The sequence below is a fragment of the Rhyacophila brunnea genome, unplaced genomic scaffold (genome assembly GCF_057557595.1).
Source record: "Rhyacophila brunnea isolate RB1 unplaced genomic scaffold, BYU_Rbru_1.0 scaffold_21, whole genome shotgun sequence".
NCBI classification, from domain to species: Eukaryota; Metazoa; Arthropoda; class Insecta; order Trichoptera; family Rhyacophilidae; genus Rhyacophila; species Rhyacophila brunnea.
In genome coordinates, this window is record NW_028232871.1 from 4,692,047 (window position 1) to 4,718,853 (window position 26,807).

At 32.3% G+C, this 26,807-nt stretch overlaps 1 protein-coding gene across 1 annotated transcript in view; it reads left to right on the top strand.

Annotated features, from left to right (window-relative positions):
- Ugt50B3 (UDP-glycosyltransferase family 50 member B3) overlaps nt 1-26,807 on the top strand; it is a 195,586-nt gene that overhangs the window by 92,032 nt on the left and 76,747 nt on the right. The window lies entirely within an intron of this gene.

Below are 26,807 nucleotides of genomic sequence, written 5' to 3' on the forward strand. Positions count from 1 at the left end.
TTGCTAGGACCCCAGACTAGCGACCAATAATGGTGTCGAAATAACTTTTCATACAAAACAGAATTAACTGAAAATCAATTCAATTCTACTTAAAGATGGCTAAAAGTATTAAAAAAATGCATTGACTAAAAGTTTCAAATGTCTAGTTAGTTGGGAAGTTAGTTAAAAATCGATTGCAAGATTTGTACCGGACAAAGAACCACCGGACAAATAAGAATACGACCCAAGAAAAACATTGTAATACTAGAATTTGGGCAATAAATAAATATTCAGTAAAGTCTTGTATTGCGACTTTTTAAAATAAATTTAATTTTAATAAATGAGCAAGGTCTTGCAATACGAAAAAAATATTGTAAAAATGCACTACCCGAATAAGGCTGTAAAATTGCGAGGGATGACAATTCGATAAACGAATGCTTTATATTACACACACGTATATACTCGTATAATGAATTATCTTAGCAATCGCAAAATAAGGTTTTACTCTATGTATATAATATTATATAAATATTAAAAATATAGGTTATGTTTTGCGGCCTTCGTACTCCAGTTCATAAGGCGCTGGTTTGTCATTCAGAGACTCCGGGTTCGATTCCCTGTGAGGTCACAATATATTTATGTGATTTTCTCAAAGCCTGGGTGTATGTGATTGTTTTAGTTCTATTACTGATTACACTTATGTTTCACTACACAATTGTCATTGGGCCCCATGTCATGTTGTAATTTAAAAAAATGTTTTTTCAATCTAATCTATCACTGTGTATGTGTGTGTATTTGTATATCATTTAATGGCTATACTACAACGATTTTATTGGGGGTAAATTGTATGAGAAAATGCCGATTATTTATTCTTGTTTGTATATAATATTACTTATGTTGACATTATGTCATGTACATAATATGACATATTGTTTATATGCGATTATTTATTAACATCATATTACACTATATAAGTTACAGGATAGTCACAGTTTCAAAAGGTTTTTAGAATAATATTCTACAAAAATAGTGTCTTTTCAACACACAAAATAACGAACCAGACAGAAAAGTGCTAAACAACAACTATACCTATAAACGTTAACGAACAACAATTACACCGCAGGTGACATTTTTTACTTTATTTACAATTCATATAAGTAGAATTAATTGATGAGATAAATGTAGGAAATATTATTTTAATACGAATTTACGTGGTTTATAAAGAAAGTGGAGTGACGTCATGCGTCACACTGGTTGGGAAGTTCTGCGTTATGCAATAAGAGCATTGCACTTAATACCTATTTAGCACTATTGTTTTGTCACGACATCTTCCCACTTTGCAGCGGTATTAAATGGTTCTAAAAACCATTATTATTGCATAATATAAACATAGGATCTTACTTCAAAATTATTTATGCCAATCGTATAAGTTTTTTTTTTGGCTTATTAGATATAAGTCTTTCTCGAGCCGGATATTTTTTCTAATGTATTTTTTTCATGAAAATATGAAAGCTCGTTTACACATTACCTAATTGGCTGGTATTTAGCAACGAAGTGGAACGACATGGTGTAATACCCAGCACTGCCAGGGGAGAGGGGCAAGTGCTGTCATTTATAATGTAAATAATATGTACGTATTCGTCATTATTATATTATAAAAAAAGTAAGTTATAATTGTGTCGCTACATTTCAAAATCACCCAAGTCCATAATATATGAATAGAAGAAAAACAGCTTTTTGTTTTCTCAAGTAGGTACACAGTCACAGTGGTGAAAGTTTATATTAGTTGGAGTATAGAATATTTAAAATTAATAGGTTCCACATTCCGATAATGCAGAAATGTTAGAAAGCAGTATTTCTTCAGGAATTCACAAAAAAGTAAAAAATACCTAAAGGTGGACTTGGCTGATTTTGAAATCTAGCGACACAATTGTAGGAATACGGAGGTGAATCAAATACAAATATTACTTATGCAAAATATATCGTTACCTCAATACTACAACTAGATAACTCTAATTTGGCCATTGTTGGGAATATTAAAATTAAACTTTACTTATTAAATCAAAGTAGGTAGTTATTTTACTATTACAACGATTACTAACCGACGTCTAGGAATTTCTCCAATATTTTTTAAGCAACTTCTTGTACTTGCTAATAATTTTTAATTAACTATTTCTTTTATTCAAACGAATAATTCACAAGATTTAAGAATATATCATTCTGATTATTGAACATTATATTATTTAGAAGAACACTAACTGAGAGAGTATATCACAACCAATATAAAAAACTTTTTTGAAAAAAGTAAGCCAACCGGTCGGGAATCGAACCCGGCATCTCCAATGGGTAAACGCCCCAAACTAGTCGCATTCAGCCATTATGCTACGGAAGACATACTAATGACGACAAATATTTAAGCTATTGGCTATTAAATACCTACCACTCAGCGCTCTTCGAATTCCTAGACGTCGGTTAGTAATCGTTGTAATAGTAAAATAACTACCTACTTTGATTTAATAAACAAAAATCGATTGCCGAAGTAACATGATTTTGAAGAGCGCTGAGTGGTAGGTATTTAATAGCCAATAGCTTAAATATTTGTCGTCATTAGTATGTCTTCCGTAGCATAATGGCTGAATGCGACTAGTTTGGGGCGTTTACCCGTTGGAGATGCCGGGTTCGATTCCCGACCGGTTGGCTTACTTTTTTCAAAAAAGTTTTTTCTATTGGTTGTGATATACTCTCTCAGTTAGTGTTCTTCTAAATAATATAATAAACTTTACTTGTTTAACATAAATCTAGGCTATAATGATTATTAAAAAAAAAACGTAAAATTCTGCTTGTCTAATTGGGAATAAATAAATAATTTTCAATTGTATGAAAAAGTATAGTAGATATACTTATTATTTTATTTATTTATTGCAAGTATGGTTTTCAAGTTATCTAATATTTTCAAACACAAAATTAATACAGTTCCCATAAACTTCTGACTTACTTATCTAGTTTTATTATTTTGTAGAGAAGGAAATATAGAATCATATTCAATTGCTATCTCAAAAACAGTGAAAATCAAGTACCTAATCTAGTTATAGTATTGAGGTGACAATGTGTTTTCTTCTTCTTGTTAAACTTAGGAAAATAGACATCGCTCACATGTATAATTTTTGACAAGGTTATTTTTATTATTTAAACTACAAAGTCTCAGGTGAGGTTTATTTAGCTATACATTTATACGCTGTTAATTACATTTATAGAATATTAATGTTTATAAAAAAAAACATAAGAATACATAATATTAATCATATTAAATTGGTGATTTGTACATAATATTACATATTAACATCAATCATGTGGTATGATATTATTTTATACTTGCTGGTTACATTCTCCCAGAAACATTTAGAATGTAAACGGAATAATTACAAGATAAAAAGAACTTCTTATTTACAACATTTTTAAATTTTCTGTTGAACCATATAAACTTGACTTGACTAGCTTAAACGATCAAAAAAATTTGTACTAGACATGTCATATTGACTTCCATAGTAACGCACGTATATATTAATAATTTAGTTGCTAGGACCCCAGACCCCTAGCAACTAATAATGGTGTCGAAATAACTTTTCATACAAAACAGAATTAACTGAAAATGAATTCAATTCTACTTAAAGATAGCTAAAAGTATTAAAAAAATGCATTGGTATCGTGTTGTGATATATTCTAAAAGTTGCATATGTCTAGGTGGTCGGGAAGTTAGTTGAAATCGATTGCAAGATTTGTACCGGACAAATAACCACCTTATTTTATTTGTTTTTTATTTACTTCATGTCAAGTAAAAGTTTGAGCAAATTGAGCATAATAATTCAACAGAAAATTTAAAAACGTTGTATATAAAAAGTTCTTTTTATCTTGTAATTATTGACTCTCATATTATGTTGTGAAATCGAAATAAATGTAAAAAATAATAGTTATTTAATTATAAAGTTTAATATACCTGTAGGTACTTGCAGTTACAGTATCAGCGTAATTCAGCGCTGTAACATTCAGATAGCGAGAACTGAATGGCCGTTGGTCAAATGGTACAGACATTGCGTCCGGCCATATCAAATTCTATCTTACTCAACATTAATTAACTAGCTGAAAGCATGACAAGCAGCTGATCGTCTGAAAATAATGTTTACTAATAACGTTTCCATGACAACATTGTTGTCAAGACAGAAAATTGAATTTATTTTGAAAAACCGTTTTCAAATTTGGAACTCACTCAATTTAAATGGATGTGTTTGGATAATGTTATGGAAATAAACAAATTTACTCCAGATACACTATTAGAATTTTTAGCTAGCCTAATATCATCCCCTATTTCAATTAATTTAAATGAAAAACAATACAATAGTAGATACCTATCTATTACACATTATTGAATAAAGATTAGGGCTCGTTTCGATGACTTGGAAACATATTCTCAACTGAGTCATTTATTTCATCAGGTGAGATTATCACCCAAGTGAAAGAATACAGTCCGGACCGGTTTCGATAGTGGCAATTAATTGCTATGTATTTTCTTTAACTCAAGTAAAAATGCGCAATAAATATTTAAGTATGGTATTATCGGTAAGCAGTATTGTGACACTATTTAATCATCTTTTTCGTGCCATCTCCTAAGCAGAGATCATTCACCGTCAAGACAATCTTTGTTTTATCATCTGCTATACGGAACAGTTCGGTGGAGCTGCAATCGTACCAATCACGGAGGTTTATAAGCCACGAAATGCGTCGTCATCCTCTTCTACGCTTACCGTTGGTCTTTCCTTGGATGACTTGTTGAGGAATGCTGTACTTTTCTCTGCAATAATGTAGCCGAGACACTGTAGTTTTCTGGTTATGATACTTTGCAAAACTTCTCGGTCTATTCCCATTCGATTCAAATGTCAAAATTTTGTGAGTCCGGTCCGGAATTTTGAGGATGTATTTATACAGCATAGAGCAACATCTCGAAAGCCTCAATTCTCATAACATTTGACATATTATCATTTCATTCTTTTTATAGGTACTGAGATGATCTTAGTTCTAAATTCGAGCACCTGACGATGTATACACTATATGACTATAACATCCACGTTGGCCGCGTGGCCTTAGCGTCGGCATATAGCGTCGTGGGCCACAGGTTCGAATCCTGGGTCTGGCTAGTACCTACATATTGTTTTTAAATTTGTGTTTGAGTCAGAGTATGGACCTAATAGATTGAGCAAGTGGCTGACATCCATTTCTCGTAAAAACAAATCTGTTAATAGAAAACCTCCACTCTGTGGAGGCTCATATGATCTTATTAAGATCGGACATATCTAAAATAATACAAAGTGGTTGCGCCAAATTATGGTGGCCGTAATCCTTACTTCCCACCTCCCTCAAATCCCAGTATTATTGTCACAAGACCAGACAATGAGCAGTCACGGGTCATGAGAGACCGCGATGAAAATAACATTTAGTTACTCCAAGACCGCCGTCGCGCGTGAGTCACCTCAACGATACGATCGGGTGTGTGTTGCCACACCGCGTAAAATTCAGACTGATTCACAAGTAGTTCATGGACCCCGGCCGGGTCAGCTTGATATAGTTTGACCGTCGTTCAAACGATACTTCTGAATACCTGCCAAGCCGTGATACCGGCTTTCATCATTCATCAACCACATTATCATCCATCAAATAGTGTACCGCCAAGTTTCGCACACTGGGTAACCCAACAAACAATACCGCGCAAGTGACAGTGCAACCAGACCACGGAGCTATCATCAACATCATAAACGTCACTGCCTGGAATCCTATTAAATCCCACCCCCTAGATCCACCATCCACCATCACTTTCGAAATTATACAGTCCACTGCAAAAAAGCGCTACCACAAAGTTTCAAATGTAACTCTCTTTTCATATACATATTATAAGTTAAGACAGTAAGTTTTGGATATAATTAACTGTGTTTCATTTTTTGTACGATTTACTAACTTAAATGTAGTGTGGTAAATGTAATGTAGGAATAATTCATTCAATTAATTCAATAATTAAATATACACGTAAGCGTATACTAGTTACTACCTTAGCCGTTTAAAAAAACACACTACACAACTAAACCATTATTTTCCGCTTTGTGCAATTTTTACGCTCCACTTCCTATCACCTATTTGGGGTCGTTTGTTTGTTTGTTTGTTTTTTTACCTTACGGATTCTTTTTAAATTCCTCTTTGAGAAACAGAATAGCTCTTTCGATTGCTGGTGCGAACAGAAATCGTTGATAATGCTGTTTTTTGTTTGTTTGATTCGCTCGCTTTGCACTGCGATTGATTAAGGTGAGTTTTATATCGTAACCGAAATGTAGAGTGTGGCTAATAGTTGCGCAATCTTCAACGAGACTGAAGATTACAGCCACACTTTAACGAAAAAAAAAATGACTATTATATACAATGAATTTAATTTACTGTACTTACCGCCCTGATATAATGGGTCATTTAAATTCTACGAAAAATCCACTTGAATGCATGCCTACTTATTATTGTGCAAAATTATATGTAGTTTAAATAAAATTATAATAAATTCTGCTCGTTGATTTATTCGTATATATGTATTTTGATAGAACACGTTCACTCTGCTCTCACGTGGTATAGTTTCCAAACACGATATTCTGGAAAATTTGAATGTATACCTATTTTGTGTGAAAACTATCAGGCTCACCAGGCACCATTGGTGAGAGCTGTGCGACTGGTCAATGCGCACCCCTTTTAAATTCTTATTTATTGTTTAATTTGTATTTTTTTTTAATTATTGTTGTTTTTTTATTTTATTTCTTTTTTATACAATTATTTTTTGCTCCGTTTTTTCTCTACTAAGTTGATTGACCTATACTTTTAAATGTCATGTTGTGAACGTCTTGAATTAATAATTTGTTATGTGCTCACATGTTGATACTTTTCCTAGTTAATTAAATCCTGTGTGAGGATGCTCAATGAATATTCATTTTAGATTTGATTAGGGGGAGGCTTTGAGTATGATTTTTACATCTCCACGAAAGGTTGGTTAGGTATATTATTTTTTTAATTTGAACATGAAAAAATGGGTAGATTTATAAAAAGTGACCCATTAAATATATTACACACATGGCGAAGGGCGGAGATATGCTATGGAAATCCGACATAAATAGTCCACACTATTATATCAGTCACACTTATCTGCTTGTATTGAACTAAGAATACAAATTACAGATTGTTCTGGTTAGTTTTTAAAATTTATATTTCAAAAATCCTAAACCATGCCATCATAGTAGAGGTAAGACGTGGAGTTTCCATAAAAATAGTATGCAGAATGTCAGTCATACTTATTTGTTTTCAGTGAATTAAGTGTATAAATTGCAGATGATATTGGTTAGGTTAGTTAGGTTTTTTTAAATTCATCTTACCCCTATTAAAAATAAACAAAATCAAAACAGATAAAACTGTTTTTCTATCTATAAAATATCTAAAATTATATATGATTTAATGGCATACTTTCAGATGTTTTATAGATATTCGAATATTTTTTTAATACTATCTATTATGGCTTGGTCCACGCAGGGTTTAATTAAATTTTAAATTTACATCATCTGCAATTTTTAGTCTTAGTTCGATAGTCTGCACTATTTATGACGAACACAGAACAGATAATAAATAGAATACCGACAGGCTATATTCAATACGCCGCATGTTGATGCAGGCTTTTGAATGTATGAGTGTCCTACGAATATGAAGCACGCATTATGCACGTGCAATAGTGTGTGTAATACACCAACATTAAATGAGCGTAAATGCATAAACTGCGAGCAGTTTTCAGTATTTGACGTAAAACGTATTCTTGACACGTGTGTACGTTTAACACGGATTCTTCCTTGCTCGAGTCGGTTATCTGCTATCGCCTTACCCGTTATGTATTTCAGTTCCCATTATTTCTGAGTTCCCTGATGTCGATTCTCAATAATTTATCTCTATCTTTCGCCCAGACAATTAGTAGGTATATAATATGGGCCAACCAAGAATTTAGATTTCGGTTTGTTTACACGTTGATTGTCACTAACTGAAACAAAAAATGCATTACCATAGTCACTTGCATGTATTGACGTCGAAAGAGTATTGATACGTTAATACGTCGTTTCCATATGCTCCATCTAAGGAACGGATATAGACTTAGGAAGAAGATCTTACATACTCTTTCGGGTACCACGTTTTTCCAATTTCCTCAGGTACCTAGCTCATAATATCAATCATAATTCTTCTTCTTATTGTGCCATCCCCTAGCGGAGGTCGGCCACCATCAAGGCGATTTTATCTTTGTCATCTGCTACCCGGAACAGTTCAGTGGAGCTGCACTCGTACTAATCACGGAGGTTCTTAAGTCACGAAATGCGGCGCCGTCCTCTGCTACGCTTCCCATTGATATTTCCTTGAATGACAAGTTGGGAAATGCTGTATTTTTGTTCTCTCATAATGTGGCCGAGGTACTGTAGTTTTCTGGTTTTGATACTACGTAGAACTTCTCGGTCCTTCCCCATTCGATTGAGAACTTCAACATTTGTCACCCGGTCAGTCCAAGGAATTTTGAGGATGCACCTATTTAGCCACATCTCGAAAGCTTCAAGTCTCCTTGACATCTCTTGGTTTAGCGTCCAGATCATCAATTAACAGCACACAAACGTTCCATAGTTATTTCATAGTACAGCTATACTAAAAATTCAAAGGTACTGTGGATTCTTTGGTAGGTACTTGTTGTATTGTATAATAATATAATAATAATCGTAGGTTTTTATTTGTAAAATACCCAACAACGTATAATTTTCTAATACAAATTAGGTACAGTAAGAATGCAGTTTGAATAATAATTATTTATTATCTATGAAACCTGTTTGGTTAGCAAGCTAATAAAAATAAAGCGAATGAAAATTTCTGTAAAAACGTAATGGGAACATGTTACATTATCACAGTGTAATATTTTTTTTGTTTTTGTATGATAAAATTTGGCAAGGATTTAATCGTAATATTATTTAAACAACTTTTACAAATTTATTTCCTGTAGATTAGTCACCTATATTTAGTTGTATTTTACTACGTTTTTATTAGCACGTATTCTTGTTTGTCCAGTACAATTTTTTTCTTGTTTGTCCAAGATTTTTATTGGACGATTGAAGATTTTTAACTAACTTCCCGACTATCTAGACATTTGAAACCTTTGGAATATATCAGAACACGACGACAATGCATTCTTTCAATACTTTTAGCCATCTTTAAGCAGAATTGAATTCATTTTTAGTTAATTCTGTTTTGTATGGAAAGTTATTTCGGAAAAATTCGTAAAAAGTAAAACACTTTTATTGGTTGCTTAGGGGTCCTAGCAACTAAATTATTAATATATACGTGCGTTACTATAGAAATCAATATGAAATCTCAAAATGACATTTCAGTATTCTATATTTAACATACAATTGTCAAGTTTATATGATTCAACAGAAAATTTAAAAACGTGGTATTTAAAAAGTTCTTTTTATTTTGTAATTATTTATTAATTAATTATATGCACCTATCAATTGCCTACGCTCTACCCGGTCGCAGCCATGCAGCCGGTCAGAACCGTTTCCTCGAGTAAAACCTATCAGGCAGCATTAGCGAGGGGTACAAGACTAGTCAATTAAAACTACTACTAGCTCTAGACTAGCTCTTTAAAAACATAGACATTTTCAATGATGTTCTGTGCATTTTGTTTTTGAAACACTATTTTACTGTATAAAATTGTTTATGTTTTTTTATTTTTTATTCTTCTCTCTTGTAAGGGTAATATTTTGTTGTAATGGAAATCTCATGTTGTAAATGTACTGAGTTTTGATTTTTTTGTAACCAAAATGTTTTGTTTTCAATAGATTGTAAAAATATACGTTGATTTTAATTTGAATGTTATTTTGATATGACAATCAACACTTCATTAATTATTAAGCTTTTCAATATAAAAACTTAAAAAAAAACTAATTTTATGCCAAGACTAATGTCACAAGTATACGACAAGAAATTGTATGAAAAAACTACTAGCAATTTAACAGGGAAATAATAATATCTATTTATACAGTATTCAGTACAATATATTAATAATACATTATTATGTAGTGTCATTTACGCTCTAGTATAGAATATAAATATAATGACTTACTCGTACATAGTTTAAAAGTGTCATAATCAGGATTTGTTTTTATCTATGCACTCAAGTTTTTTGGTTTATACCTGGACACACAATTATTGTAATAATGTTGAAAAAAACATTTGAATTTGATCCAGTGATGGAATTTGAACCCGCATACAACCGATCAGGGGGTGAGCGTGCTAGTTGCCGATCCAGTGTGAGCCTTTATTATTTGATATTCTAAAATCTAAATTATTCTGATTTACTTAGTAGGTATCAAAATGTCAAGGCCAAGTAACAAATCTAAATTAGTATTAAATTATTTTGATAGTATATACTTATTTTGATAGTAGATAAAAAGTATAAAACTATTTTGATTTAAAATGGTTCAGATTTTAATATTACCCTCCTACATTCGCTAATAATAATTTTATTGAATCACTCGGAATAATTAAATTTAAATTTTTAATCGATGAGCTGGAAATAATGAATTATGCAAAAAACACCAATCTAAATATTATAGTCTGTTATTATTGAATCCATGATTATTTCCAACATGAATAATTTTTTTAATTTAATTAAAAAAATATATTGTTATAAGTATCAGGAAAGGGATAAGTAACAGAAAACGGAAGCTTTCCGTAAATCCACCAATATAATTTATTATGATGCGTAGCTCAGCATACACCCATAATTATTATCCCTGTATGACATTCCGTTTTTTTCGTTTTTTGTTTCCGCAAACTATCTTTGCTGTCTTGTTTATCCTTCCTTGCCTGATAACTGTTTTTAAATCTAGCCATTCCAACTATATTTTATATTTGGTTTGCAGTTGTACCTTCCCTGTATACGGCTTCGATGACCCTTGACAATAATTAACAATTTATCGTCCTTTTAAAGATATCCAGTTTCCTTTAATCTTTGTTTGATAATTTGATTCTATCTGTATGTTAATATACTGTGTTTGATGGTATATTTTGAGCAGTTTTGTTTGAAATCCGAGTCTCTGTAAAATATAAGCCATAAAAGGATTTGTTTTTCACTGTAAATTATTCTACTATTTTTTTGTTTGATATCATTTTGAAGAATGATAAGTGATACCAGATATATGAGGCATCTAATTACAAAAAGCGACAAGTCCACAATTCAATATTATCGGGAAACAACGTTTTTATCTTTATAGCTTTAATTATTAGTTTTAACGTGAGATTTTTTTCCGTTGTATTCTATGTCAAAATTAGAACCAAATGGCAATTTGTTTCAGCCGATAAACTCTTAAATGTAATAAATATAGGCAAAATAAAATTGGACTTAGCGCTAGTTGTACTTCACTTTTTAATTTATCCCGCATATGGCATATATTTCCGTAGCACTGTCATAAGTTTACCAGATGCTACAGCATGGGAGACGCCCTTTTAAATATTGAACGTTCCCTTATTGGTTGACTTAAACACGCGCGAAATCAACCAAGATTTAAATTATATGAAACACGGACTTGGCGCTTTTTGTAATAAATCGAGACATAAAATATTTTTTTTCGTAGGGTTATGTCGCGTTTTGGAATTTATAGATCAATACATATTGTGTAAAATTATACAAAGAATACGTGCATATTTTTTTCTTGATTTTGACCAAATGTGGACTTATCGCCGTTTGGAATTAGAAGCCTCATATAGTATATTATATTAGTTAAACTACCGATTTACCTGTAAGTCATGCGAATTAATTATCCGAGGTGTTTTAAAATCCTTCAATAGAGTGACCCAGCTTTATAATTAATCAAATATTTCGAAAATGTCAACCATACATATAAAAAAAAGAAAAACGCAGACGGAGCTTAAAGTAGAGATTCGCAAACACATTTGGCTAATTGTCCCTCTTTTAGAAAAAAAAAATGCCCAGCTTCCCTGAAAATCTATTTTCTTTAAACGAACAAACAGAAGGTTCCTGTGACATATTTGCATTATTTTGTGTAGTAATTAATATAGAAAGACGTTATGTGGATAGATTTTTACCATAGGGCATCATTAGAAAAGGGGAAATGGAGTAAGTCTATTCTACCATCACCACGAGAGGTGCCCTGATTTGTAGAGACTCCTTTAACGAGGAATGAGCTTAAGTTAATACTGAGGCTAAGAACAGGGCACACAATGGGCAAAAGATTTGATGTTCTCATGGGAAGAAGCGAATTGCAACTCTGCGATAAATGTCATGTTTTAGAGGATATTGTACATATAGCACTACAATGCCCTAAATATGAACTTCACAGAGTACAGCTGCGAATTGCGGATATCTATGAGAATGTCGACGAATTGAAGGGTGTCCTGGCTGTGGGTAAGACGGAAGAGTTAGGCAAAATTGTAAAGTTTTTTAACAGAATAGGAGTGAGGACCTGATCGACGGATCCCCTTCTAGAAGAGAAGAGGCGATATGACAGCGATTCGCAGTCAAAGCCTCGGTAAAATCACAAAAAAAAGTTGTTGTAAGATTGATGCTATGATGCTTGGTTTATATAAATATTTATAAAAACCACATTAATAACTTTTCCATTAAATACATACAATTAATTAAGATAACAAATCAGAATTATAATAAAAAAAATACGAATAACATTAAAAATAATCCTAATGAGAAAAATAAACCTTATGCGCTGCTAGGAATTTATTAATATTCGGGTCTACTTTTATCAGCCGCATTCTTAAATCAATACCAATAATTATGTGCAGTTTCTATTTTTTATTGAACAGATTTGTAAATATAGTAACCACTATATTGTCACCGTTCAGGCAAAAGTCACCAACCCTGAAAATGGCAGTTTTGAGTTGAGTATGTCACCCGAAGCGTAAAATTATGTTCTTTAAGATGCAAAACTCACCTCGGTGCATTAGTTAGTAAAATTTTGCTTAAATCCGAATTATTTGTTTTTCACTAAATGACTTTCGATAAAATCTTAACAAGCAAAAGTCATTATAGATGAATAGACATTATTGACTCTATAAAAAAAAAATCCTTCGTTATAAATATACAAGCAAAAGTCACTATACTATGGATGGTGAGTTTTACTGATGCTTCTTTTGGCTAACATTGTTCAGATTATTAACAAGCAAAAGTCACCAAACCATAATTTGAGCTACCTTGCCTCCTTTAAAACCTTCCAGATGTTTTAATTAGCATCAAAAAGTAAAAGTACCTTAAAGAAATTATTAAGAAGACATGAGAAAATAATTTAATGTAGATAAAACCTTAAAAACATTAAAATCTGATTTTTCCTGCATTTTCAAACTTTCAAATTGCGATATCTCAAAACTATGTTTTTAGGGTTGGTGACTTTTGCCTGAACGGTGACGATATTATATTTTATCCGTATGTTACACAAAGTATGAAATATATAGAAACACGTCTTTTCCATTTTTTTTCTTCTACTTTATACTTTATACTACTTTACGAACTGTTTGTTGGCGAATTAAACAGCGGGCGATTCAGCTACTGCGATTGCGATGATGACACACAACACTTTCCATTCGCTGAGAAGCCAGCAAGCTAGCGACTATTTTGACAGAACGTAGTTCGTTTTTTACCGGGAAGGCTCTACTGCGCAGACGCAGTAGGCCCACACGCCGGCGTGTAGCGTTTAAAGTTGACCGGCTTTCAACTTTTCTCGGTAGATTGTTTACAATCTGCTCGTTAGCTTGTTCGATGATGACACCGGGCGACTTTACAGGCAGATTGTAAATTTGCCAACAAACAGTTCATAAAGTAGCTCAATGTAATTGACGCATAAGACGATACATCAGTGAAATGGCAAATAATTTTCAACTATAGGCGCGACGAAATTTTGGACTCGCTGGAATTCGGACAGTGAACGTCGAGGTGTCAATACGTCACTTTGTTTCGTGATGGCGACGGGGGTATTAATTCTTAAATCGTGTAAAGATGACTAAAAACGTTACCCATTTACATGAAAAATAAAACATGTCAATGAATATATTATTATTGTTACTAATAGAACATATTATATAAGTGCCCACCACCACCCGTCATATATGCACAGCCGTGGATATGCACGGCCGCTTTCTATGACGCTTTAAACGTGTCTGAAAGAAGTGATTTTAAGTGCTCGTTCCATCCCGAGACGGAGCCGCACGGGACTGATGCTGCAACTATGCACCGTAGTGCTATAAACAGAACAATAAATGGACGCATGTTGTATTTATATGACAAATTATATTTCGTTTGGCATGCGTCATTTGCACTCGCGACCCGCAATCCGCGCATCGTCTGGCCACGATCTTTTTAGACCATGCCTCAACTGGGGTATAGCCTTAATATTGCTTTCGAGGTTACTGCTGCTCCCATGGATCGCTTCAGAAAAAAATTACTTAAAGGATAAGTGCACCCAAAAGAACAGAGAATAATGTACGTTCAAATCTCACTACATTTTCAAAAATATGTACATATATTATTCAATAATAATAATCCAACATTTTTTAAACTTGTGGGTAAGTATATTAATTAGTATTGAAAAAAATAATGACCTAGCTGAAATACATACATTTTAATGGCAAAAATTTTGTTATTTTTTTATCAAAGGTTGTTTTAACCAGGCGTATAAAATAAATGATTACAAATTGTACTCAGTTAAATTAAAATGCAGCATGCACATAGGAAATAATTCGAAATATCAATAATATGTAGGTACATACGTTAATCAATTAGCTGGCGTAACATATTTTTCAAAGTGAGCACTTTATTTGTTTTAACAGGTTAATTACTTACGCGACGATAGAATGATAATATATCTTTTTGAAATATTCTAAAATCGTAAATATTGAAATTAATTCTACCTGTTAATTTGATGTAGGTATTATTCTGATTTTTATTTTATGCAGATTAAAATAATTTCACCCGTTTAGATAAAAAAATATTTCAAGTTATACACATTTCTTTTCTTAGGAATATCAATGTTTTTAAAAATATATATAAAATACAAATACAAAACTGTAAAGTATTCAAAAATATTTTCGCTGGAAAAACTTAATAAACTAAATAATTTGAATGATAAAAATAGGTAATAATAAGATAATTAGTAATAAAAAAATCGGTGTATGTATTTATTTACGCGCGTTAGAAGTTATACTTCTTTGGCGTAACAAGACAAAAACAATAGTGATAAACTAGATTCATTGACTAGCTCTTAATTCTCTTGTTAAATATTACACTCTCAAGAAAAAGGACCGCTTATTGCAATGATACTCAACCTTTTTTTTTCTTCGGGCCAAATACATATATTTGTAAAGTAACGCGGGCCGCATGGTGTGACGAAAAAAATCATGAAACCCTCCCTTTTTTACAAAACATTTTTGAGATTTTAAAAATTATAAACAAAAATAATGTGTATCCAAGCGTTTATTTCAAAATTAAAAATCATGTTCCTGATAATAAATGTGTTACGGGCCGCACATAAAAGCTTGAAGGGCCGCATGTGGCCCGCGGGCCGCAGGTTGAGTATCGCTGGCTTATTGGAATGCCGTTGGCTTATTTCTATACACTTTAGCGTATATTACTAAATTAAATAATGGTTTCTCGTTGATTTTATTTTTAAAGTACCAACTGTCATTCTGACGTTTAATAGTTTGTTTGCGTAAGGAATTGCAAATGGCCGACAATAATAAATTCGCTGCCTAGGCAACGGAACAATTCTAAACTATAATATTATACTGTATAATCGTCACGATTGCAGTATCATACTGTGGCGTAAAGGTAGTGCGTTCGGCTGATAACCGAACAATCGGTGGTTCGAATCCAATCAAGTTTCGTGTGAAAAAATAAATTATGTGTTACATGTCACACGCCAAAAATACACTCTGATTTGATTTCCCAAACGCGCCTAAATAAATATAACTTAAAAAATCACATATAGTTTTTCAATGTACATTTGGAGCTTAAAATAGATAAAGCATATGGCTAACATATATACATCTTGCAATCGATTCGTGAGGCCGCCAATGTCCACATCTGATTGTGGAGCACATTTATGAATAAGAAGTGTAGCTAGAAAGCATTAAAGCCTTCTAATCATAAGATCACGTTTGTATGCAGTAATAAAAACATAATTTTCATAGCAAATGAAATATGAATATCGGTAGACATTTCGCTTTCTTCGCTATTACTAAAATATGACATTACGCATTACACACTTCCTAGATTATATCAAAGCTATTAACTTGGAAATATATTATTGCAGTCGTAACACATGCAAGCTGGTACAACAACAACTGTTTCGAGAATTTAATAAAATATAATGTTGTAATGGTAATACTAATTTCTAGGAATAGAATTTCGTTAGTTTAATACAATAAATAATTCTTGTTCAGCCTTTTTGTTGGTATAATAAAACATATACGTACGTTATATCTAAGTTAGTTAATTAAGACTTACGTCGTCTGTAATGTAAAATATGTAAAATAGTAAATGTGCAGAGAATTTTTAATTAAAAAATGAGCCTTTACTGCTGGATAACGCTTATATTCTAGATTGTATAGAAGATAATTCTCTCTAATGATCTAATACACCGGCAGACTCGAAGATTTGACGACTTATACTACTAGTACAACATAGCAATAATTGTCAACTTTAAATTTAATAGCAATTACACTGAACGATTCAACCGATAACGCGGGTTATTGGTTTATAATACACATAAATGTTGCTAGAGATAAAAAATATTTATTTGTCAGTTTAATATCAATATTAAACTGTTTTCCTTCATAATTTTCTTAAGTTGTATGCCAATAAAATTGATTGGTGATTGCATTAATTTGTTCTAGTAATAAGTTACTGGTCGTATTTATAACCATATTATTATTTTATCAAACTCGCGTTTTGTCTATAATATCTGTATTCTATTTTGGGTGTGCCTCGAACTTGAATAAATTGTAATTCGGATAATAATATATTCGTACGTTTTCGATTTTTAAACTACATTTTCTCGTATATTAAGTAAAATTATTGAATTGTTTTGACAGATTATCAAAATTTAATAGACACTGCTTAGAGATTATGTCGAAAAATCCAATAATTTTACATAATATAATATGAGAAAATCTGTCTTATTTCAGTAATAGTGCAGGATCCCATAGACTTTTCGTATAAGTACATAATATGCGAAACGCATTCTGACAATTGGAATGGGTTTGAGGAGTCACAAAGATATACAATGTCGATGTTGCCAGGCGAAATTAGTAGTTAATTTTTTTTATTGAGGTTTTAATTTTTTTTTCTTATAAACCACCAAAAATTGTTCTGAGTTCTTCAATAAAACCAAGACCGAATCAGAGATTGATTGAAAATGCAATAATTGTACCATGCAATCGGCATGGTCTTAGAACCGTTCGTTCCCATTTGAAAAAATAAAAATAGCGGGTAGTGCAATATGTTCAAAATTATCGATTCTTAGGATCCTCTTTGGCTTAAATTATTTTATTTAGTAGAATTTTTGTACATATATATATGCATATGACATTAGTTTTAGTATTATGGTTAATCCAGAAACAAATAACGATAACCACTAACCACACTAAGTACACATTTATTTAAAAAAAGAAACCACCAGTCAAGTGTTCCAGTTTTTACAAAAACTGCTAACACATTTGCACAATGCAATAAAAATAAAAAATAAATTGACCACTAATATCGCCTGGCAACATCGACATTATATATCTTTGTGACCCCTAAAACCTACAGAATGCGTTCCGCATATTATGTATACGAAAAGTCTATGGGATCCTGCACTATAAAACCAAAAACAGTGCCGGTCCGGTGGCTCGACTCTGCAAACCTATGAATCATTTTGCTTCTTTCAAATTAAGTTATTCCAAAATTTACAACTAATTATTGTATCTGGACGACTGCTATTTTGATTGTATTTTTCTTTTCTTATATTGTCTGTCTTCTCTTTATAACATGTTATACGTCTTTATATTTTTCCTATGATTAATACTTATGTGTTTTTCTTTTTTTACCATTTTCAATAAGTCTTCAATATATTCTTTGTAACTGTACTTAATAGGTACTTGATCTAATTTAATTTGATTTATTATGCTTTTTGTGTCCGCCTGTTATTGGGACCGTCGCATATTTTTTTAATCTATATTTTTTGGTGGTAGATGAAGATGGAGGAGATAAAGTCGTTTGAGCTTTGATGTTTTGAGATGAGAGTTTATTGACCGATACAATAATACATAAATATAATAATCATGATAGCGTGAGATTATAATCGCGGGTAATGATGTACTGGTGAGATAAATGTGATCGAGAGATTGATTATATTAATAAACTGAGAGACTTAATTCAAGTGGAATAACGGTTGACTACAACGAGTAAAAGACTCGTGACAATAATAGTGCGTCGCGTGACGGACTCGATGAGTGAGTAAGAATTCATATATTATTGTCCTTCCAATTTATACAAATGCAGTACATATATTAAAAGAGATATTATCACAATAATTAACAAATCATAACATACCCTACTGATCTATTTGATATTATTATCGCTCTATTGTTTTATTTTGACAACAAAACATACATATTAAAGTGTGTTACTCATTTAATACGGAGTGGTATAATTGCTAGATTTTCATTATACGTATTCTCTCTGATTGATAATGTTGGTTGACTTACAGAATATAGACTGGCGACTATAGGTGTCGCTATATTTCAAAATCAGCTAAGTCCACCTTTAGCTATTTTCGACTTTTTTTTGAATTGTTGAAAAACTACTACCTTCTAACATTTCTGTATTATCGAAATATGGAACTACTTAATTTTAAATATTCTATAATCGAAATAATATAAACTTTCACCCTTGTGACTATGTACTTCAGAAAACATAACGCTGTTTTTCTCCTTTTAATCCATTATGGACTTGGCTGATTTTGAAATCTAACGACACAATTGACCAATACTATCTTTGTTAAAAATCAATAAAATTACTTCGAACAAATTGATATCTTATTATTTTAAAAATAAATCAAATCTATGATTTTTTGTGATTACAATTACGTTACATGAGTGTCTATAATAAAAACGGCATTCCACGAACTCTATTTCTCATTACACCCATTCACAGAATCTCCGGACTTGTTCGCAAGATGTTATAAAGACACTATGCAACTAATATAATACAGCCGTACTGCTTTTATTACATTGTTTTGGTTTAAGTATACCCAGTGGGAAAATGAGAGTGACTACAAAACAACATTTCAACATTTTTCTAGCGTATAAAAATTTACTTGAAAATACCATATCCGTCCAGACTCCGGTAGAACAGGAAGTACGTAATAATATCGTGTTTAAACATTCCCCGAGTGACAGAGTAATGTATATAGCTCAGTTACAGAAGCTACGTAATTACTAATTAGTGAATATCTGAGACGTCTAATAATTTCTAAACTTCAAGTATAATAATTATATATTATTTATTATTCAAATATGACACATATGGAAATTCACGATACAGTAGTTCCCAACCTTTTTCATGTCACGGCACGCTTTTAAAATTATACAATATTTGCGGTTCACGGTATAAATTAACAACATTTTGCGTAATTAAATGAATAATCAATGATTGCGAATCAATGCAAGTGTCAAATCCTTGGTCTGGCAAGTACACATATTGTTTTTCAATTAGTTTATGAGTCAGAGTATGGACCTAATAGGTTGAGCAAGTGGCTGACATCCATTTCTCGTGAAAACAAAATCTGTCAATACAAACCTCTACTCTATGCAGGCCCATATGATACGGTCATGGTCGAAAAAAAATGAATAATTAATGTTTAATTATAATAATTAATGTTGTGATGAAAAAAATCTAAATATCAGTTGCTTTTAGATGTAAAGAAAACACATAGATCTTGTTCAATGAAAAATAATTAAGTTAGATAGAAGTTAGATAGTAAGGTCAGACTTAATAATACATCACATATTGTATTGTTTCGATGCTTGAAAGACCTACTGATAAATCATGGTCAATAAAATTTAAACTTCTATAGCCTACTATAAATACTAGATATGGAAATCAACGCTATTAAGTCGATGTCACCATGCCAGATGGACAACATGGAACGAAAAAAAATTGTGTAACGTTGGGTAGGCCCACCGTTTGGGGAGCGCTGTCATAACAGGCCGTTTGTCAAAAATTGGTTGTGGTCATTCCCTAATTTGTTCCATATTATATATTTTAAATTAAATACAACTAACATTTTATTATTATAAGCTTGTCTTCCGTTATTACAAAAATAAAGTAATATTTTTTTAAGATAATGACAATCATATTTTTTTTTGAAAACCGGTGGAATTTAATCACATATTTTCGCTTGACGGGGAAGTAGTCTAACCATTGAACTATCGATCCAAAAGCATTCCCTGCAAATCTACTCTATTACATATTATTATAATCTGATGGTTATTAACTTTCAGCGAGGCTATTCTAACATATCACTTAACATTCAAAAAGAGCTAAATGTGATAAATATATCACATTTATCACTTTACTACTTACGTATTCAAGCGGTTAATTATTACAATAAGTTAACCGTCTTAACTGCCAAAAAGTTTTATCTTTTAACCACTTCTCTCTTGGCTGTGTTAACTTTGAGAGCGAGATAGAGTACGTCAATTTTACATAATGAGAATTGAGATGCAAGAAATTTATATTTTGAAAAATAATAACACGGTTGCCGCCTTAATTTATAGTTCACCGAGAGCTATCTAATATTGAGTGGCTAGTAGTAACATAATATTTGTTTTACTACATGCTACAATCGCAGTGACATGACTAATGAAATTGTAGGTTATGTTGATATTTTTGACGTTTCAATAGAATATTTTTGGGTTCAAGCGTATCCGCTAGCACGAACACATCCGAATTTGACCGATATGTCTACCAACCTAAATTTAACCGCCGATAGCCGTCCCTAACAGCTTTCTGTATGCCTTCTGTGTTAATTTGGACCCATAAAAATGACGGAAACATGCTTAAGTGCAGGTTTTTTTATGACAAAATGGTAGAGGGGATATCAATGCGCTAAGTCACGTAACGTAGCGTCTCCCTGAAATGGTTATAAACATTGAGAGAAAATCACAATGTATTTTTTTTGCATCGCGGTCTACGCTCTATTTGTTAAGTGAGTGCGAGTAGGCAAGACGTAAACCAAAGTAAATCACACGGCATCGTTACATTAGTTGTTGACCCAACATAATTACTTAGTGGTGATATAAAATAAAGGACAGTTTCGTTTTCTAAATGCAGCAACTGAAAGTGACGTCACACGGGCGCGCATTGGTAAAGGGTTGATAAAAACCACATACCTAAGTAAAATAAAAATCATTTTCACATATTATATTCAATCATTATTACCAACTTAATTCACAAAAATATGCCAGGCACTGTCAGCAAAATCCATTCGATCCGGTATCTCCATATTATCATCTCTTGATAATGGCCTCTGCAACGAAAGCAAAACATCAAGGAAAGAAGGAAGAAATACACACTGTGGAAACTCAAAAATCTATTACAATAAAAGAAACAACCGTGAAAGCCTCAAACACTATATGCCAGATAGAAGAAAATAGTAAGAAAATAAGCTAGACAACTGAAAAAATTCGAAAAGCTTGCATTTCAACATTGTTTTTAAAAGAATGAATTGAATTGAAGATGAATTTTATATAAGTTACAAAATACCAGCATGTTGATTTTTAAGCAAATCTGGTATAATATTCTACCTTTTTTATAAGAAGCTTTAAGCTGTTTGCGATGTCGAAAAATGCAATATTAATACTAATTCATAAGTTATCCATTGTATTTAATATGTATATTCTTGAAAATATATTAGGCACAAAAAGCCAAGTAACTTATACATTGTATATACAATGTATAATATTGGAAAGCTATAATTTACAAAAAGCTAGCATGTTAATTTTCAAATGAATATAGTGTAATATTCTACCTTTTTTAATGGAAAGTTTTGAGGTGTCTCTGATATTAAAAAAATAGTTACAAAAAGTTAACTTTATCAAAAATTCGAGAACTAGTAAGACAAATACTGTTGGAAACGGTGTAGTAAATTAATATATTTATTTGTACATACACAAAATCACTTGCAGTACAATATTTGAAAGTTAAGCAAATATTAAATTACACCCTTCTGAAACGAAATCTGAGTAGCCAAGATTCTCTACCTCTCACGGCCAGCTGCTATAAGGTCAGAGTCAAGGCTGCCCCCAATAAGTTTCTTCACTTGGTGACTCTTCTCTTCAAGTTCGCCTTCCCTTAAGGCTACCCATAGCCACTAATTTCACCAGGTTATCTGATCCCCGACGAAAAATGTATCAAAAAATCTGCAGAATGCGTCTCAGACATATTGTCGAGAGCCGTTCCTTTATTTTGAATCTCTAGAGTCTAGATGATTGACTGGTTCGTCCTGTACTCTATCTAAGACATACGAAGCATTCGGTGTAACACCATTTCGAAGGCATCAATTGGCTTCTACTTCATTGCCTCTTGGGTCCATGACTATACTGGTACAATGAATAGAAGATAATAATGTTTGCATATTAAGCATAATTTTGGTGGCAATTCAAATTTTTCGATCCTTCCATATTTATTTATTTATTTAAGAAAACAACCTCGGCCACATTATGAGAGGAAAAAATACAGCATGCCCCAACTTGTCATTCAAGGAAATATCAATGGGAAGTGTAGCAGAGCACGGCGTCGCATTTCGTGGCTTAAAAACCTCCGTGATTGGTACGAGTGCAGCTCCACTGAACTGTTCCGGGTAGCAGGATAAGATCGCCTTGATGGTGGCCGACCTCCGCTAGGGGATGGCAAAATAAGAAGAAAACAAAACATTGTGGACATAAAAAATCTAAATTTAAGACGTTCACAACATGAGATTTACTTTATAACAAATAAAACCCTATATATATATACTATACTATACTATATATTATACATCCACGATGGCCGCGTGGCTTAAGCGCTGGCCTCTCGTGTCGAGGGTCCCAGGTTCGAATCCAGGGTCTGGCATGTACACATATTGTTTTTCAATTTGTGTATGAGTCAGAGTATGGACCTAATAGGTTGAGCAAGTGGCTGACATCCATTTCTCATAAAAATAAAAATCTGTTAATACAAACTTCCACTCTGTGGAGGCCCATATGATCATATTAGGATCGGACATGGTCGAAAGAAAAGAAAAATATTACCCTTACCAAAGAGAAGAAGAGAATAAACAACGTAAGTACAATTTTATAGAGAATTTATATACTGGTAAGAAGTAGCATGGCATTTATCACAATCTGTGTGTACCTTCTTATTTCTACTTCACATCCACTTTTTCACTAATGGTTGATCCCAGATATATAATTAAAATTTTACGCACATATAAAAAGATAATTCAATTATTCTCAATACAAGCCTGCATCGAGCTACTTTCCGAAGATAAATTTTGGCAGAGAAAACTAACAAAGACGCGACAAGACAAATGACATTTTAAATTTCGACATTTCTTTTATGGTCCACTTTTATTCCACGCCCATAAGTACTTGGCTCACCAACACTTTTCTCCCAATGGCAACACTTTATTATTCACATTGAGATGTATTGTTTATGGCCAAGACTTTCGTTTTTGAATCGCCGTAATTCCGTCGGCCGGGTCCAAACCACAAAATATTTTGAATTATAATCCGTACTATAAACAGTATAAACCAGTATTTCCCAACCATTTTATACCTTTGAACCGGTAAAAATAAGATAAATATTTTGGGGACCGTTAACGCATAAAAAATATTATTACTTAATACAGTAAGTGTTTATTAGTATTTAAATCATTTATTATATTTAATATATAAATTGGTGGGGTTTACTACTAGAAGTATGGGTACTGTTCGGTTATCAGTAATACAGCGGAAAACACATTTTAAAAATACCCGATATACTGGATTATTTGTTGGTTTGGGTTAGTTTAGGTTAGGTTAGTGATACACTCTCACATTAACCTATTGCTATGCCTACACTGCAACTTCAGAAAAGGCTGAAACATGTTACCTAATCTCAAAAATCGTCGGCTTGACAAAACATGCAACCAAGCTCCTTGATAACCCGTCAATATATTCTAGTTAAGTATTAAATGTATGTTTAGTTAATGAAACGTAAATTGTACAGCGTGATGGGTGAATGTAATTTAAATTCAGTAGAATCGTTTATAATAGTAAAATCATAATTCTAAATACTAAATACGCAATAATATTAAAATGGCAACACCATTGTAAAAATTATTGTTTTGGTCGCGTTACTGAATAAAGAGAACCCCATCGCGTTTTCGATATATATATTTTCTTGACTGGGTATTGTGAACCCTGTCGAAGTCAATTAGCGTCTAAGGTTCAACCGCTAAACACTGACTGTCGGGAAGTTTATTAATGTGCTCGTAAAAAGAAAATATTATAATAAAAGTGAAGCTGCCAAAAATTTGTGTTGCCCGTGAATTACTTATTATTTCACCCGTGTCCCTTTATAACACTACAGTCCCGAGTCTACCGAAATAAAGTTTAATAGATATAATAAAATCTTTGACACCTCGGGTCGCCGACTGAGCTAAGCCCCGAAAGACCTGAGGATATGTCATTAGGTTAGGTTAGGTTTGGTTAGGTTAACCTAACAAATAATCCAGTTTATCGGCTATTTTCAAAATGTGTTTTCCGCTGTATTCCTGATAACCGAACAGTACCGAAGTATGTAAGTCTTCCATGTGGAGTAATTGCAATTTTAAAGTTTGACATGCGCTCTAATATTAATTTCTTTTTGATTTATGTGCATGTTCTATATATCGGATGACTTTGAATTTTTCTAGCATACATATTATTCATATCTAGGCACTGATAGGTATAGGTTTACGTAGGGTGTTGATTTATTGATTAACTGATTCAGGGACATTGTAAGTATATTTCGCTTAACAAGTAACAATTAATAACATTTGTAAACGCACGCTTTGGCGCAAAAAGGTGGCAAATCGTATTTAAAGGCGACGTTCAAGGCTCAAGGGTAGGTGACCGACTGACCGTACTACCTACTCTCGATCCTTCGTCCGCCCAGAAACAGATAACGGTAACTATCTTTTTGTTTGTTTCGCTGTGCATCCTGGTCTAGCCTTGGCTCATTTACAGTTATAATAATATTACCATTATATTCCCAACTCTGTCGATTGGAGGATTTTGGCATTATGATATTTGGTATCAGCACATTGTCCGTTATTAACTTTAAATATCTAAATTATCCAATTACCAACTTTTGGCAGCAACCCCACCATATAAGATACAAATTTAATAACAGTCTGATTGAAAATATAACATTACACAAATACTTGAAAATACTATTGTTGGATTGAAATAATCAGAAACTGATTAGTTAATACATCGTAAATTTATAAGGTACTTTTGGAAATTTGAGGAAGTTAGTTTTAAAATAATTACAAGATAAAAAGAACTTTTTATATACAACGTTTTTAAATTTTCTGTTAAATCATATAAACTTGACTTGACTTAAACGATCATACAATACTGAAATGTCATATTGACATTTCATTTTGATTTCCATAGGAACGCACGTATATATTAATAATTTAGTTGCTAAGACAATCCGCTTAGCAACCAATAATGGTGTCGAAATAACTTTTCATACAAAACAGAATTAACTGAAAATGAATTCAATTCTACTTAAAGATAGCTAAAAGTATTAAAAAATGCATTGGCATCGTGTTCTGATATATTCTAAAAGTTTCAAATGTCTAGCTAGTCGGGAAGTCACTTAAAAATCGATTCTAAGATTTGTACCGGACAAATAAGAATACGAGCTAAGAAAAACGTTGTAAAATAATGCAAAATCTACTGCCACATCTATACGAGAGTTGATAACCATTAAGCTTCAATTTTATTTCAGATATACGATATTGCTACGACGTCCATTCGGTTTCTCTGTTTGGATTTTGTTACTGACAGATGAAAAAATTTTCTCTCATGAAAAGGTACTTATGTAGTCGAAAATGTGGACAATACTTTATTGGTTATGTAACTAAACATGTTTTTATTTTATATCTGAATACCAAAATGGCATCAACAGACAACTCGTTTAGTCTTCTTTATTGTCAAATATCAATTATATGCAAGCATATGGATTTTAAAATCAGAGATAACTATTTGTTGACCGGCACCGGTACGAGTACCGACGATTGGGAAACACTTTTCAAAACGACACCAGAGGTTATCTTTATGTAGTTTGTTTTAATCCGCCAGTTAAGTTCATGACAGTTTAATCTGCAAAACATTAGAAATTTAATGTCACCATAAAAAAATTGCGGGAAACTTTTTTTTTTATTACAAATGCTAACTACCTACTTTAAAATATGAAATCTGTTGTCGTTAGACAATGCATGACCTAATCGATTCCCAGAAACACCTTTTACGCTCCAAAACAAAACATTTAAACTGCTGTAGTTTAGAGCAGAGGTTGTGATTGAGAAATCTCGTTGTTTTTATTCGACTATCTACCACAGTTATTTCAAGATGTAGCATTTGCAAATTCT